Source organism: Saccostrea echinata, unplaced genomic scaffold, assembly GCF_033153115.1.
Source record: "Saccostrea echinata isolate AGI-Se365-2 ecotype Australia unplaced genomic scaffold, CSIRO_AGI_Sech_v1 ptg000027l, whole genome shotgun sequence".
NCBI lineage: Eukaryota > Metazoa > Mollusca > Bivalvia > Ostreida > Ostreidae > Saccostrea > Saccostrea echinata.
Window position 1 is genome coordinate 12,463,116 of NW_026889776.1, and position 17,278 is coordinate 12,480,393.

General features: G+C 33.5%; 1 pseudogene; it reads left to right on the forward strand.

Annotated features, from left to right (window-relative positions):
• Nucleotides 1-13,356: 13,356 nt before the first annotated feature.
• On the forward strand, nucleotides 13,357-15,590 carry LOC133193382 (ATP-dependent DNA helicase RecQ-like; annotated as a pseudogene).
• Nucleotides 15,591-17,278: the final 1,688 nt, after the last annotated feature.

The following is a 17,278-nucleotide window of genomic DNA, read 5'->3' on the forward strand; positions in this document are numbered from 1 at the left end:
TATTTAAAATGCACTGTGCCATTCATTACGTGTTGCATTGTCGAGTTTGGGTGAGAGTGGGGTATGTGAGCTTGCTCACTGTTTCATTAATTTTTTGAATATTTTATTTACCCTGTGTGCCAAGCAGGTCTAAAGCAGGTGACCAGGTTACGTTATGGCTAAGGACTTCTTGTTTTCGAAAGAGACAAAATGATGACCTACTTCAATTATTCAAAAATATATCTTTGGAGGCAGGATTTTTTGTTTAATTTTTAGCAAATAGTAGAGGGAAAAAAACATATCACCCATTTTGCTGCAAAACACTATTTCTTTTATTACTATTAAGATTTAAGGTCCTGCAAGATTTCATTAATTTAAAAATTAATGTCAAAATATGACACGGCAACTAAAGCAAGCTATCTATATTACTGAATAATTGCCAAGGATGCATGTTAACACAAGAATTGAGAGGAAATTCTTTGATGCAACCGTGTGCATGGATACTTCAAATTTTCAAAACAAAAAATAAATAAAACTTCTCACGAACTGGAGTGTTTTTTTTTTTTTATTGGTTTTAATTTTTTATTACTCTTTCTTGTTGCGTTGAAACCAACGCCTTCCAAAGCTCTCTCGTTTCATTTTTTTAAAAGTTACTCGGAGTTTTATTTCTTCTAGGTTCTCCACCAATATATATATATATATATATATATATATATATATATATATATATATATATATATGTATATATGTATATATATATATATATATGTATATATATACTTTTGTATGTGGTTATTTAATACACCGAAGCATTGATAAACAGTGCAATGTTTTAAATGCAGTTTGAAATTTTCCTGGTTAATTCTTTTTTTGGTTTATTCCCTTATTTAAACGAATCAGTCTATGTTACTTTATATTTTGGTCGCATGAACAGTAGCAGTATGAGCAGTTTTGTCATATGATTGCGCCCATGACAAAAGGGCCTTATGGCAATTTTGCTAAAACAGAGAAATAACGTCAAAAAGATATGACGTTGCAGACGGTGAGCGTCGACGCAGATTTTTTTTATCCACGTGTTTTACGTTTTGACACGTCTAGCTCACTTTTGTCGTTGTTCTCAACATTGAAATAATTATTTATTTTCATTTATATCTTTAATTCACGTCTTGATCTTCTAGTCCACTGATATTAATTAAAATATTTAGAATTTTATTCGAGACCCGTTTCTTTACTATATGTTATATTGTAGCTTTATACGTCTCTGATCTGGGCTGTGTATTTCCTATACATGTATAGAAGCTTCAGACAAGGTGATTTTCTGGATAATTGAATATGGATGAACGAATGCGATTTTGATATATAGACAAATTGAAGTTATTTGTTAGACACGTGTATATTATCAAAATATTGCAGAGGAAATCGTTTTCCTGTATAAGATCCGCCCCACGATTCTCAACACATCGATCATGTAAACATTGAAGCATTGGTACATCGTGCATAAATTTTTCATGTAAAATGCTTTAATTGCCAAAAACTTGAAACTGATCACACTTCTTCCAACAGAAAAGAAATCTAGCAACGAATGACAGACGTGATATTATTTTTAAGAACTATAAATGTTACATGTGCATCTATTTATTTTAACATGAAATTATTTTTTAAAATAACTTGAATTTTAATTTTTTTTCAGTAATAATGATCATAAACTTAAATAAAATAAAATGAAATCAAAAAAAAAAATGTTTCGTCCTATTTTTGTTGTTGCCACTTCCGACATAAGTACTTGAAAACAAACAAAAACTACCGAATGAAATAAAATTGTTTTAATTGTTCTAGCTTAAAAAAAAGTTTACATGTATGTATACCTGATGTGTGTGTGAGAGAGGGAGAGAGAGAGATGTTACATTAAATCCAGTTTATTAATACAATGTGAAATGTGAAACTTTAATGAAAAGGCGAATTTTCAAAAACACAACAATATCGTATTATGAAAAGAAATTTCTATCTCTTTTTTTTCTTTTGCTGTCTATTTATTTTCAGTAACTCGAAAATATAACATTTTGGTACTCGTGTTGTGCATAAAAAAAGTTCAAAGGTTTTAGCTTTATCTGCAGTTTTTAGTCACTTAAAAGTCAAATATATATAATGCTTGTCATTCATAGAATCTCAGCATTGTATGTCATTACAGTTCTATTATCAATCTAAAACTCGTTTTCTTATTGAAATAATAATCTCAGTTATCGGTTTAGTATGATATTGCTTAACTTGCCGTTGAATTATGTCAACGGGCTGATTTTGTTATTTGGATTTATTGAAATGAATCTTGTTAAGATCAAATTGTATTTAAACATGCTTTGTACAAATTAAATTAAATGCTAAAAATATACTGCACAAAAGACAAAGAATATGTTCGCAAGTTTTTATTTTTGTGCCAGTACAGGAGACCGGGGAAGAGGGCCAGGGTCATTTTATATTACCGGGACCTAACTACTTTACAGTGTATCAGTAAAGCTTTACAGGAATAAGCATATCCAAGTCTCTGGCATGGGGCCAGAATGGAATTTTTATATTGTAAAACTTCATATACAATAACATTTGAAAACAATAACATTAGAATTTCATACAATAAAGAACCGCGAGAAATGTAACATTATAGATAACAATATTTACATGTACCTAAATGTGTGCCACATCGTAAAAATTTGTCATTTAAAAACTCAGCCAGTCAAGGAATATTATGAACCAGTCGCATTTAACTGACTGGATATATAAAACTTTCAATTAATTTTTACACCCCCCCCCCCCCCAGCCGAAAAAGTATATTAATTAATCTGCATGTCATTGATTCATAACGACAACATATATACAATTATTTATGATTTATTTCTTAGAAAAATCTATTTAATATTAATCTTAAAAAATGACATATTGATTTCATTCAAAGTTCAGATAAAATTTGTTGAAATAAAATACCCGATATCTATTAATACCCAGTGTATGCATGTTCTTCTACAACCATTTAATTTTACAAAATCAAACAAAATCGTTATTCTAGGACGCAATTTTTCTCATGACTAGCTAGATTTGATAGCAGTTAAGTTTCCAGTTCCAGGCATGTGGAGCTCATGATCGCTGTTTGTTTTGAAAATGACCCTGCTCATATACACGTACGTAAGGAGAGAGTTAATGGTGCAAAAATAAATTGAGGAATTATTTCAATATTATTTCAAACCTAACCAAATGACGTATTTGGAGGTTATGGGGTTGGTGGTGGGAAGGCATCTCCCCCTGCACACCTAAAATGTAGGAAGATTTTAAAAACAGACAACCCTCGTATGCTATTAAACTCATGTTAACTACAAGTATTGCATGTTTCTGTCATTTAACTTTTACCCCCCCCCCCCCCCACACACACACACACAATCCAACCACTGGTCATCTTGGATCTGTTCCTTTCATTTTAAATGCATGTGAATTATAATTCATCCATTTGTTTATAATTTATCAACCTGCTTACTTAAAATTAATTATTCAAAAATTTTCCTTGCTATGACTGAAAAAATGTGTATTATTTCAATTTAAAAAAAAAGAAGTTTTGTTACCACATGCGGGCAGAAGTCCTGATTTTTTTGTTTGAAATTTTTTTTTATCGAATATTGCTTAACATGCAGTGTATCAACTTAATGTCCTTAAATTGTTGAACAGCGTATACAGTGACTCACTACATTTCACAAATGTTCTGTTAATTATATTTAGAAAACAAAAACCAAAAAAAAAACAACAAATTTTCACTACCCAGCAGCATCTATTTTATTGTTGTTCCCGAGAATTTTTTTCCAGATATTTCTCATTTTGAAAGAGATATCGTTTATACTGGATTCAACCCCCCCCCCCAAAAAAAAAATGACATCTTGTCCTATCGAGAACCATGCTTAAAATGAGATGATTTTCGAATGAATTCTACAGGTTTCTCAAACGATTATTTCACGAGATAAATACTTTGGTTTTGAGAGAATAAATTGATATTGAACAGAAACCGCTTGCTTCTCGGGTTTTCCTGACATTCCAGCATAGTGAAATGTAAAACAAACAAACGAACAAACACGCATAATTCTATACACCACTGCATGATGGATAATAGTTAATACAACTATTTATTATCATATTATATAATTATTAAAAGAGACAATGACTCAAAAATGTTTCTGGAAATGCTCAATAACATACATTTACTACCGTAATAACATTACAATGCAACGTGAAAGTCATGTTCACTTTGAAAACTTTTTACGTTGGTGCGAAAGTAACATGACGTCATTGTTTACCTGTTAAAGTATCATTGATATAAATGAAGAAAAAACCTACTTAGAGTTGACGTAGGGCCATAAAAATTCAGATTTGGCAACTTCTAACCTTGCTCTATTAATATCCATGAAAACCTTAAAATTTGTAAAAACTGCCATAAGGGCCCTTTTCCCATGGGCACAATCATATATTTCTGCCTCTTTTTTCGTCATGTTTGTTGAATTACGGCATTTGGTAAGTTGGTAATTTTGGTTTAAAGTGATTTTACACCTTTGAAGAATCTATTGAAATATAAAAATAGCGAACAGAAATATGTTATATTGAAATATGAATAAAACAAACAGTAATAAAGCTCTTAAATCCACTGGGATCAAGGCCATGGAGGGGTAAGCGTACCCTATAACCAAGTCTCCTTGAACCTCCTATTTATACCCAGTTTGAAAAGCGGGGGATACATAGAAATGGGACCGTCCATACCACTTCGGAGTACCCATATTTTATCTGCAACTCCTTTTTTATCAGTAAATAAAATTTAATGAGCCTTTTACAGAAACATTAAAACCTAGTGCCATTGTGCACTATTAAGTTTCACTCAAAAGATATTTAAGAAATGACTATCCCATACATGTAGCAAAGCCTGAAAAACGGCGGTTCTTAGTCTAATACTGTGGGAACATTCTCTTTTCCGCAATTCCTCCTAAACTACTGACTATTTCAATGTGACTTTCACGGAATCTTTATAACATTTAGTGCCATTGTGTACGCAGGGTTTTCAATAAAAGATGAGATGCGATTTTTACCGTTTCAGTGATTGGATTTCGCCACTTCAAATTCTGTAATTGGCAACATAACCTATGGGTGAATTCCAAAAAAATGATCAATTAAACCATCTTTTTTAATCTGCACTAAAAGTACAGGCAATGGGAATAAAATTCTATTTCCCAGCATATGTCTTTTATGTTCTTTGTTCGAAAACTTGTATGTCAAAATTCTCTTTTGGCTTAAATTTAAAGAATTGACTTAAATGAACAAAAAATAATTTGGGGCGAATTCTATTGCTTCTTATTTCTTTCATATAAAAACTTTTCGAAACAGAATTGAAAAAATGTAAAACAATAATCAAAAAAGATGTGTTTGTGAAACACTGATGCCTCCGTATGGCAACTTATAGCTTTAAACTTTCTCAAAGGCAAATCAAATATGTGATATTCAAAGTAAGGTCTTGTCTCGAGGAATAAAACTGTGAAAAATGAAAGCCCTAGCAGCAACCATTGAATGGATATGGAAAAGATTAAAGTTTTCTTTCAAAAGTATGTCTAACATGAAGGTCAAAGTCACATGGTCAAAATTAATGATGCCGAAGGAAAGGCCTTCTCCCAAGAAATACACAGGTGAAATATGAGATCCTAAGCACCAATCTTTCAAAAGTTATGACCAAGGTTAAACCTTTTCAAAAGTTGGTTTTGTTTTGTTTGTTTGTTTATTGTTTAACGTCCCTCTCGAGAATTTTTCACTCATATGGAGACGCCACCACTTGCCGGTGGAGAGCTACAAGTTTTGACCTATATTTGGCACTCAGGGCCATTGAGCAGTGAGGGATCTTTTTCGTGCCAGCACCTACTGTGACACGGGACCTAGGTTTTTACGGTCTCATCCGAAGGACCGGTCTCCACGTCCCACAGTGGGATTCGAACCCGCGACCTGAGGATCAACTCCTTACGCCGCGACTCTAGAGCGAACGCTCTAAGCACTGCGCCACGCGGGCGACTTCAAAAGTTGGTCAAACTCCTAGGTGAAGGTCAATGGATTACAATTGTTCGTATTCGAAGGAAGGACTTGTCACAAGGATTACGTATGTGAAGTATGAAAGCCCTAGCACCAACTGTTCAAAAGTTATGGCCAAGGTTAAAGTTTTCAAAAAGTAGGTTAAACGTCAAGGTCAAAAGGTCAAAGTTGTTGGTATCCAAAGAAAGGTCATGTCATAAGGATTACATATGAAGCATGAAAGCCCTAGCACCGACTGTTCAAAAGTTATGGCCAAGATTATAGTTTTCCAAAAGTAGGTTAAACTCAAAGGTCAAGGTCAAAGGGTCAAAGTTGTTGGTATTTAAAGGAAGGTCTTTTCACAAGGATTACACATGTGAAATATGAAAGCCCTAGCACCAACCGTTCAATCTTGTGAGAAGGCCTTTTCTTGGGCTCCATTAATTTTGACCTTGCCCTTTATATGTTTGACGTATTTTGAAAAACTTTAAATTTTTCAAAATCTATTCAATGGTTGCTGCTAGGGCTTTCATAATTCACAGGTAAATTTTTCGAGACAATGGTTGCTGCTAGGGCTTTCATAATTCACAGGTATATTTTTCGAGACAAGACCTTACTTTTTGTACTAACATAATTAATTTGGATTTGAGAAAGTTTAACCTTTGCTATAAGTTGCCATATGGGGGCATCTGTTTCACAAACATATCTTGTTTAAATGTACTTTAATTGGTATAAAAAAAAAAGGAAGAAATAATGCCAGACCTTTTTATAGGATAAATTTTGAAAGGGGGGGGGTATTAGGGAAAACACAGCTGAAAAATTTTTTCGATCAGCCCCTTCGAAAAGAGAATTCTCTTTACTTCAAATTTTGTTTTAGGGTGGGGTTAAGGTTAGGGGGTGAAGTTCCTAGAGTGGGGGACCAGCCTAACAATGAATATTTTAAGTCTAAATTAAAAGTAAAAATTTACGTAAAGAAAAATGTGTTGGAGGGAGGGTACCATGTACCATGTATAATTAGTAAAATGTCCAAGTACGAAGCAGATGTTGTAGACTCCATGGCGTTTTCTTTTTGAAGTTTAATGTGTAATGCCAAACTAAATTTCAAATAAATATAAAAGAATATAGATTGAATAGTGGAATAATAGTTTCATATAAACAATTATTGGAAATGTTCAATACTTTCAAAAATCGAATTTGTTTGGTATGTTGTATGCATTGATAGTCATGTTTTGAATCATTGTTGAATTACACTGCAACAGTGTTTAAAGAATGTACAATTTTTTTAAGCATGATGAATGATGAAAATATTCCGATCAATGTGTACACGCGATTAAAATGTCCTTATATATATATATATATATATATATATATATATATATATATATATATATATATATATATATATATATACGCGTTATCTCCTTTAGAATGAATTAAAATTCCAAACAATATTTTAACATGCAAGAAAATATGCATTTTGTCTGCAATGGTCTTATTATTATTAGTTCAACACTCCCAACCCTCCTAGCTTTGACAGCCCTAACTCGATAAAGATGGAAAAGAAAAGATGTGGGTCGTTGTGATGAGATCACTTTTTTGTGTTACGATAAAATTACATATTAAAGAAGTCAGACAAAGAAAACGATCTATCACCGTAAAATTTATTGGTGTCTTCGTGTGTATACATGTAGGGAATTTAAAACATGAGATTAGAAACTTTTCTGGGTTTATAGAGTGTCACAATTAAAATGTTGACTGAAACAAAAAGATGTTTTCTTGCTATTCCCAACTCTCTATTAAAAAAGCTTCATATGGAAAAATGGTGTTCATTCTGCTTATTTGCATATCAGCAATATTGGAACTATAATGGCGGTCGATCCCATTAAATTTTATAAAGAAAAAAATACAAAGAATTGCAATTTTTATATGCTTATTATTTCGAATAAATTTCTTCCGCCGATGGTACGATTCTTCTTAATATCTTCTACCGGAAATGAACAAGTTTGTTGATACCAAAGTGAATTTTGTTTGAAAATTCGAAGCGAGTGTATATTGTTTCATTTAAGGAAAGAGTGCAGAACTGGTGTTTTAATCATTTTTGATGATTAAATGTAAGTGTTTATTGCAAGTTGACAGAGTTCTTCCGCTTAAAAGGTGCAGGAGAGAGCCTATTTTTTTTTAAATACATATGATTTACCATTTCATGAGGAGTTCCGACCGCCTTTTTAATTTGAAAGCGACAAGAACTACGCACGCTAACTCTCAATTCCCGCCTACATTTTACACCAATTTAATTCAATACTAATTTCAATTTTGCCATAAAATCTTTGTTGAATGCAAAGATTTTCTTAAGGTAAATAACCCTTGAAAAAGGTCATTTTGAGGCTTAAATAGAGAATTGTATCAAATTTAAAAATGACGTCATATTTCCAGAATGTTACTCCTTTATGTCATATTCTTTCCTCATTTATCACAGTCATATACTCAACTAATATTTAAGCCAGTTTCAAAAGTTTTTTTGGAAACATTAACTTTTTAGGGCACAATAAAGCTAAACGGTACCTTCTTCTTTGATTAAGAAATAGGGCCATTTGACTCAGGTTTCGTTGTGACCAATTGGCCCCTTATTTTTGAAAGAGACAAAATCATAACTCTCCTTTCCTATTCAGAAATATGCTATAAATTGTAAAGTTGAGTTATGATTTGGTAATTTCTGTCCCTCGAAAGGAATCTTTTGAGGCGGGATTTTTTTTTATTTTAGCAATTGGTAGAGGAATAAACTTATCACCCATCTTGCCCGCAAAAACACTAAAGCAAGCTATCTATATTATTGAGTAATCGCCTAGGATACATGTAAACACAGATTTGAGTGGAAGTACTCTGATGCAACCGTGTGCATGGATACTTCAAATTTTCAAAACAAAAAAATGAATAAATAAAACTTCTCATGCAACTGGAGTGTTTTATTGGTTTCATTTTATATGACTCTTTCTTGTTGCGTTGAAACCAACCCCTTCCAAAACTCTTTTGTTTCATTTTTTAAAACAGTTACTCGGATTTCTTCTAGGTCCTCCACCCCAAAAAATATGTATACACTTCGATATATGGTTATTTAATACACCCATGCTTTGTTAAACACTTCAATGTTTTAAATGCAGTTTGAAATCTTCCTGGTTCATTCTTCTATTTAAACGAATCAGTTTATGTTACTCTATATTTCGGTCGCATGAACAGTAGCAGTATGAGCAGTTTTGTCATATATTTCTGCCTCTTTTCATGTCAAGTTTGTGGAATAACGGCATTCGGTAAGTTGGATGTAATTTTGGTTTTAAGTGATTTTGTACCTTTGAAGAACAATTGAAATATAAAAAAGCGAACACGAAAATATTATATCGAAATATGAATATAACGGACAGTAATAAAGCTTGTAAGTCCACTGGAACATTGCACCCTGGGATCAAGGCCATGGAGGAGTAAGCATATCCTATAGGCAAGCCTCCTTGATCCTCATATTTATACCCACACTTGAGCATAGTGATGGGGCCGTTCATACCACTTTGGAGTACCCATATTTTATCTGCAACTCCTCCTTTGTCAGTAAATAAAATTTAATGAGACTTTTACAGAATCATTAAAAAATCTGTTTTATGTTTCAGTCAAGAGATATTTAAGATATGGCTATCCCATTGCAAAGCTTGAAAAAGTTTAATATTGAGGGTAATTTTCTCTTATCCCCAATTATTCCTAAACCACTGAAAAATTCAATGAGACTTTCACGGAATCTTTATTACATTCAAAACCGGTCACGGTAGCCTAGTGGTAGGGCGCTCGCTCGCCGCGCCGCGTCAAACCTAAGACGTAAACATAGATAGTGACTGTTCCTTCGCCAAGCGCTCGGCACTAGAAGTGAAAGTCACGAGTCTTTCGGATGAGACCTTAAAAACCGAGGTCCCGTGTCACGGTAGGCGTTGACACGATAAAGATCCCTCACTGCTCAATGGCCCTGAGTGCCGAGTATACATGTACAGTACCGACCGGACACAACCTAACACCAGAGCGAACCCAAAGAGCACCCCGGGTTCGCTTCCTGGGTTGGCTCGGGGTCCGCTGCGGGTCCGCTTTCAGAAAATTTGGGACCGCTCTGGGTGCGCTTCGGGTTCGCTCTGCGTTCGCTCGGTGTCAGCTCTGGGTCCGCTAGAGCGAACCCGGCGTTCGCTTTCCGGGTTCGCTTTACGCACTCATGCGTGAAGCGGACCCCGCTTTAATCTTGCCGCCAGTAAGCCCCGCTCCTTGTATATTCGAAATACAGTAGTGAAATCGATCATGACTTTTTTTATGGCGATCGAAACATGTACATGTAAGTGACAAAATGGTGAATGTTGATGAATTTTCAAGAATTTCACCGTACATTCGACGAAGAATTATAACTTTTATTTTTCTTAACTTCCAAGCTAAGTATATCTCGAAAGAAAAAAAAAGAAAAGGTGTTAAATTTATTTTCAATGTATCGGATGGAGTGAAATTGATAAGAGTATCTTAATAAAAAAAGCTTTTAAGTTCATTTGTTTACATTATTCAGGCGTTTTTAAATAAGTTGGAACTTCCAATTGTAATTGCAATTGCTAAATCGTAATTTAAATGTTTGAAGACAAACAACTGAATTATGATCTTATCTATGAAATAGCTGAGACATACTGTACACGTAAAATGCTAAGTTTTCATATTTAGCGGTTTATATTTAAGCTAGGTTGTCGCCCATTACATGTATATGTAGGTCGTGATAATCACTAAAAATTCTCATACAGTGTAACTTGAGTTTCGTTTTGCAGATCATTTATAATTTACCACCATGCTATAAATCATTGTTTTATGAGGCAAGTTTAACGGAAGACTTATGAAAAAAAAAAAAACAACAACAACAACAATCAAAAAACCAAAACAAACAAACAAACAAAAACTAATAACTGGTCCACTGATAAGAATATATCATTTTTTAAAGTTGTTTTCAAATACATGTAAATGATCACTTGAATAGTTTGTGTTCCTTACTGGATCATGACCCCCCCCCCCCCCACTACATACATGTACATACTGGAGAGGTATGTTAACAAACAAAATTCTAAATGTTTAAAAATGAATAAAAACAAGAAACAAAACAAGAATTCAATAACTGTAAACTCGCATGATTAAGTAGATGAAATTAAGTTAATAACGCCCGATGATTTTTTTTAATTGTTTTATTTCGATGAGCCCCCCCCCCCCCCCGTACTCGAATTGTTTTCTATGGGTCGGTTGTAGCGATTTTAATTTCAAATAATATACAGTGTTCTTTCTCTCTCTCTTTCTCTCGTAAAGCTATTTTACTGATTTTCAGCATTCAGCAAATTACTTGAACATGTACTCTTCATGCAACGTACCAAAGAACTATGACGTTTCCAAATTCAAAAATCAAAAAAAAAAAAAATAATAATAATTGAATTTCTCATTGATAACGTGCCCAGACGAGGTGCATGTAACTTAAGGGGCATCGAATGTAGGGGGAGTATATACTCAGGTATACCGTGACCATGGAGACAGTAAACATCTAGCTAGCAAGTGTCAATTAAAAAACCCCACCGCAATTGCTCTTTGCACCCGCAATATCTTCGAAACAGGTGTATGATTACCGACACGTGATGACCTTGGCTTCACTTTGAAACTATAATTATTAAAGTTTTAAAATTAAATAATTATGACAATTACAAAGTTCAAATACAGGTACCTATGTAACGAAAAAATAAATGTACGTTTTCGTATTAAGGTATCTTTGCAAGTTCAATTTACTAATGTTGGAATTACGTGTAGTTTTCTTGCACAAGTACAAAACGTACCCGTCTAGTATATTTTTTATGATCATATAAAGTATTTCGAAAATTACATGTAGTACATGTAAGAGGTTCGTGAACATGTAAACCTGTATAATTATATATATCGACGCGAAGGAAAGTGATAAACATTTTTGCGTTTTTTGTTTTTGTTTGTTTGTTTGTTTGTTTTTTTGTTTTTTTTTTTTTTGACTGACTTGCAAGTAGTTACAATAATTCAAAAACATACAATGTATGGTCTATATGAAATAATGAATAAAAAATAATTAAATTAAAGCACGTACATGTTCTTATACTGTATCTTGAGATAACAAAATCCTTTAATTTAACGAAGACCAGTTTTTTTTTATTTCTTTTTTTTTAGTAACAATTGTTATCACCATTATTATCTTCTTTTTTTCTATTATAAATTAAAGTACTTATTGTCTGATAAATTTAGGTAATGTATATTTATATATTAATGGATTTTAAAAATATAAAGACAATAAATATGTAATTGTACATGTAACATGCTACCTGGATAATAAAAATATATAATGTATTAATATATTTTAAAAATAAAAAATAATGAAAATAGATCTGTAAATATTGCATGCTGTCTGGAGAATTAAAATATATAAAGGTAAAATCATGTTTAAAAACCATATTAATAATATTTTTACACTGTATATTCACACGCTTTGGTTTTACAATGTTTAGATTACAAACTGGCATGTTGACTGGTCGATGCGCTGATGGTCACCGCATTTTATCACTTATCCTGATTGACAGACCTGTTCGGTATGTTGATTGGTCGACGCGCTGATGAGTTAATCGCTTATCCTGATTGACAGCTTTGTTACGCAACACTGCACGCGCGTTCGCTTTCTGGGACCGCTACTGAATTTGGGTTCGCTTTCAGCGTTCGCTCTGGGTCCGCTCTGGGTTCGCTGCGGGTTCGCTACGGGTGCGCTCCGGGTTCGCTCGGGGTCAGCACTAGCGGACCCCAAGCGAACCCAGAGAGCGAACCCGGGGTGCGCTCTGGGTCCGCTTTCTGTTAGGTTGTGTCTGGTCGGTACTGTAGGTCTAAATTTGAAGCCCTTCACCGGCCAATCTAATAAAAATTAGATGTTAGATCCGCTCGCATACTCGCTACATTAACATCTAACAACCTCCCGTAGAGGGTCACGTCAAAGGTCAAATTCTATTAAAAATATTGACCAATCATTGCGAAGAGGGATGTACTCTCATTAACCAATCAAATACGTCGGTGAAAAATGCGTTCGGTTATGTACGAAAAATGGCGGCGAAAGAGAAAATAAACAAGGCGATCGAAAACGTGTTGGGAAGATTTGATATCCCAAGTCTTAAACAAGAACAGAGAAAGACTTTGCAGTGTCTACTGGACAGGGTAGACTGTGAATCGGTCCATCCGACTGGATTTGGGAAATCCCTTCCGTTTCGGATGGTAATTCCTGTTCGGAGAGAAATGGGAATTCGTGTTGGCAAAATTTTTAGTGTTGCCCATTGATTCCCTGATGCAGGACCAAGTAGCTCATTTACAGAAAGTGTAAAATTTGACAGCTGCATATAAAGGTTGGTGTATTTACTATTAATTTACTAAATTAGACATAGGCCATTAGGTTTATGAAATCAATCTCGTCAGGGAAATGTGGTTGTAGATCTAGAGAAAATGTGCAAGGATTACGTAATTTTTGCATTGATTATTAATATATAGTACAATAATGAAATGGATTACAAGAATTTCTGAAAAGTTTAACGGAACCCTAAACTAATATCCTTTATGTAACAATTAAATCCTCGAATTTTTGGAAAGTAAAATAGTCTTTTAATGGTTGTTGGTTCCATTCATATCTTGGACAATTGCTAAAATGGTCTTTATCAGAAACCATTCATATATATTTAAAGGGTCCAGTGATTAGAGTGACAGAAAAATTCTTGATGGAAGGGTAGATATTGTGCATGGCTCACCAGAGGCATTAGTAGGCAATCCAGATTGGAGAGAATCCATGCGGCATCTTGAGGTCACAACTAATGTGGTTGATGAGTTTCACACAATAGCAACATGGTAAGCCTAAGTCCTACGCTAAAAGTATGTGTCTTTTAAGTTACCTGAATGACTTAAAATTTTAATATGCACCACCAAACCCCACTGTTTCAGTATGGAAATTGCATATATTGTACATTTTTTCTGTTACATGTTATAAGTTTCCTACCACTTTGTGGGAGCTCTAAGGTGAAAGGAAAAGCAAGATTTTTTTATTTAAAAAAAAGAGGTTAAAAAAATTTAGATTTCAATTTTTGTTAAAATAAAATTATACCTTCTCACCCAATAATAACATATTTTTGTCTTCGGCCTAAATGGACATATTTTCAAGTCTCGGCATACCATAAATTTATTTCTGAAAAGACCAGTGACTCATGATTGATTTATCTACCAATAAAATAACAGATGAAAATTTGAAAAAAAAATATCCCTTTTAAATGTTTGATCAATCTATATACTAAGTACACCTAAACTTTATCTCTTCTATTAATTGAATTTTTGTAGGATTTTTATGAATTCAGAATGTTGTTATCAGTTTTCCCCTCATGAAGCAATTAATTTTATTCCAGTTTCTTGTTTACATTTTTTTTCTTTACCCTGTCCTAGCATTTCCTATCTCTTTATATTATTTATGCTGGTAGAACAAGTTTATTTTCCTTCTAGGGAGAAAAGATGTACAAGGAATCCTGATTCTCTAGCATATTTTAACCATTTATTGTTTGAAAAAAAGGATTTATATATTTTTTTTTTTTGTATTTGTTTGACAGGGGACAAAATGAAAATGGCAAAGAAGCTTTCAGAAGATGGTTTGGACATCTTGGTGAGCTGAGATCCCTGTTTCCTGATGCAAATCTGTTGGCCTTGAGTGCAACCTGCACTAAGAAACAGCTAGATGTGTAAAAAAGTGTTTAAACCTAAGTGATAAACCTGTGGAAATAATTGTTTCTCCTGACAAGCCAAACATTAAATTATCTCTGAATAAGATATCAATCGATGTGGAGATCCACTTCAAGAGTTACTGGACAAGTTTCCCCGGGTTCTTATATATTGCACCTCAATTAATGATGCCTCTAAAATTTATAATTTCTTAGTAGAAGTACCATCCAGTGTCCAGCACATTGAATTGTACCATTCAGAGACAGTAGATGTGAAGAAGGAGTTCATCGTTAATGAACTGAAAAAGTGTGACAGTGCTCTACGAATTGTAATTTCGACAAGTGCATTAATTAGGAATAGGAGTATATGCCTTCCACAGTGCCATTTTGTTTGGTGCACAGACAAACTGTTCTGACTTTATTCAAGAAATGGGAAGAGTAGGAAGAGACAACATGTCATCTGTTGCCTTAATTTTGTACAATTCGTATCACCAACGAGTAAACTGATGATGCCATAAAGAAGATTCTTTTGACAAAGGAATGTCGTTGACTTTGTCTCCAAGAAAACTTTTTGGAGGACAAGGACTTACAAGTTAAAGACATATCTGTGGGACGGCACACTTGCTGTGATAACTGTGCAGCTAAATATACTTGTAATAAATGTGGACTACTGCCAGTGGAAAAAATGTTAAGTTAAGCAATGTTAACACAAAGCAAGAAAGTGATAGTGATAAGACAGAAAAATATAAATCTCTTGAAGAAAAATTAAATGAGTTAGAGATGTTGTAATTACGGGTGATCTTTGTGTTGTTTGATTGGTATACACCCAGTGCGGTTCACAAGGAGGAACATTTTTAGACATTTTTTCCGTGCAGAAAGTCTAATTATGAATCGATTTCTCTCTTAATCTAAACAACCTATTAAGTATATATAAATTTATATTCATATATATATATATATATATATATATATATATATATATATATATATATATATGTGTGTGTGTGTGTGTGTGTGTGTGCGTGCGTGAAAGGTGTCAAACGGGGACAACTGTTTGTTTACACACCTTCCAACCGGGGACAACCTCCCAACCGGGGACGTCCCCGGTTGTCTTCGATTAAAATTAGCGCCAAATTCGAAATCAGGGATGTCTAATTACCCCAAAAAGCCGAAAAGATCCATTTTTCAACATGTTGAAAAAATGTCCCCGGTTAGTTAGGATTAAAACATGTGTGTGAGTGTGAACTTTTCACAATTACCGAGGATTCTTATTTGGAGGTTACACACGTGTCCCCGTTTGTATAGTGAAAAACTTGTCACGTGACTTTTCTGAAACAAACATTGCACTGAGCCTTTTATATCCGTATTTTTTTTTTTTTTTTTTTTTTTTTTTTTTTTTTTTTTTTTGGAGATAGAGAATTTATATATAATTTATCCTTACTCGTGTATGAACATCAGTCCTTCTGACAAACGTTCATGTCAATGGAACATCTGGGTTACAGATTTATGATCGACTTAGCATTTACATGTATGCTTGTGACGTAAGCTTTTGTTACTGAATGTTCTCAGTTTATCATAGTAATATACTCATTTTGCGGTTTACAGATTGGCAATTCTGTACTCGATTGTCTTCCCTATTTTTATCTTTATTTTATTCATTTATTCATTTATTGGGAGAAAATTTTAAAGATTTCGGCTGCAATTAACACACAAAAGAGCGCAAAATTTGCTTTGAATCGATACATAATATAATTTTTTACTAAAAGATATCAATGAGAGTAGTCTTAATTTTTACAAAAAGGTCAAACACATGAACGTTTAATTTAAATATTTTAAACATTAAAGATGAATTATACGAAATTGCTCTTTATGTTTTTTTTCTATATAAAGGAGATGGGCGAACAAGGCGTGCAGAATGCCTATTGCATTAGATACATAAAAATCATATCAAATTTGTGAATTAATTATTAAGAATAAAGTCCTCATAATTGTAATTTTTAAATTTTGACAAGCAAAACGTATTTGATAAAAAAGTTATTCTATTACCAGTACTAAAATCCCGAGTATCACTTTCTTTTTAGACTTACACGCTAAACGCTAGACTTTACAATTCTGGACGAATAATGACATTTAAATCATGTTTGTGATATGAACATGATTGACTAAATGGACTTGAAGTATTTCTTGGAAAGATACTAACGTTTTGTCATAAAAGTATTTTTCAGGTATAGCTGATCGATGTTTCGTTAACAAAAAAAGTATATATTTACGCAAGGCCATTGAGCAGTTAGGGATCTTTTTCTTGCCAGCACCTACTGCGACACAAAGCCTCGGTTAATATGGTCTCATCCAAAGGACCGGTTTCAACGTCCCTCAGCGGGATCCGAACCTGCGACGTAAGGATCAACTTCTTACCTCCCCCCCGACTCTAAAGCAAACACTCT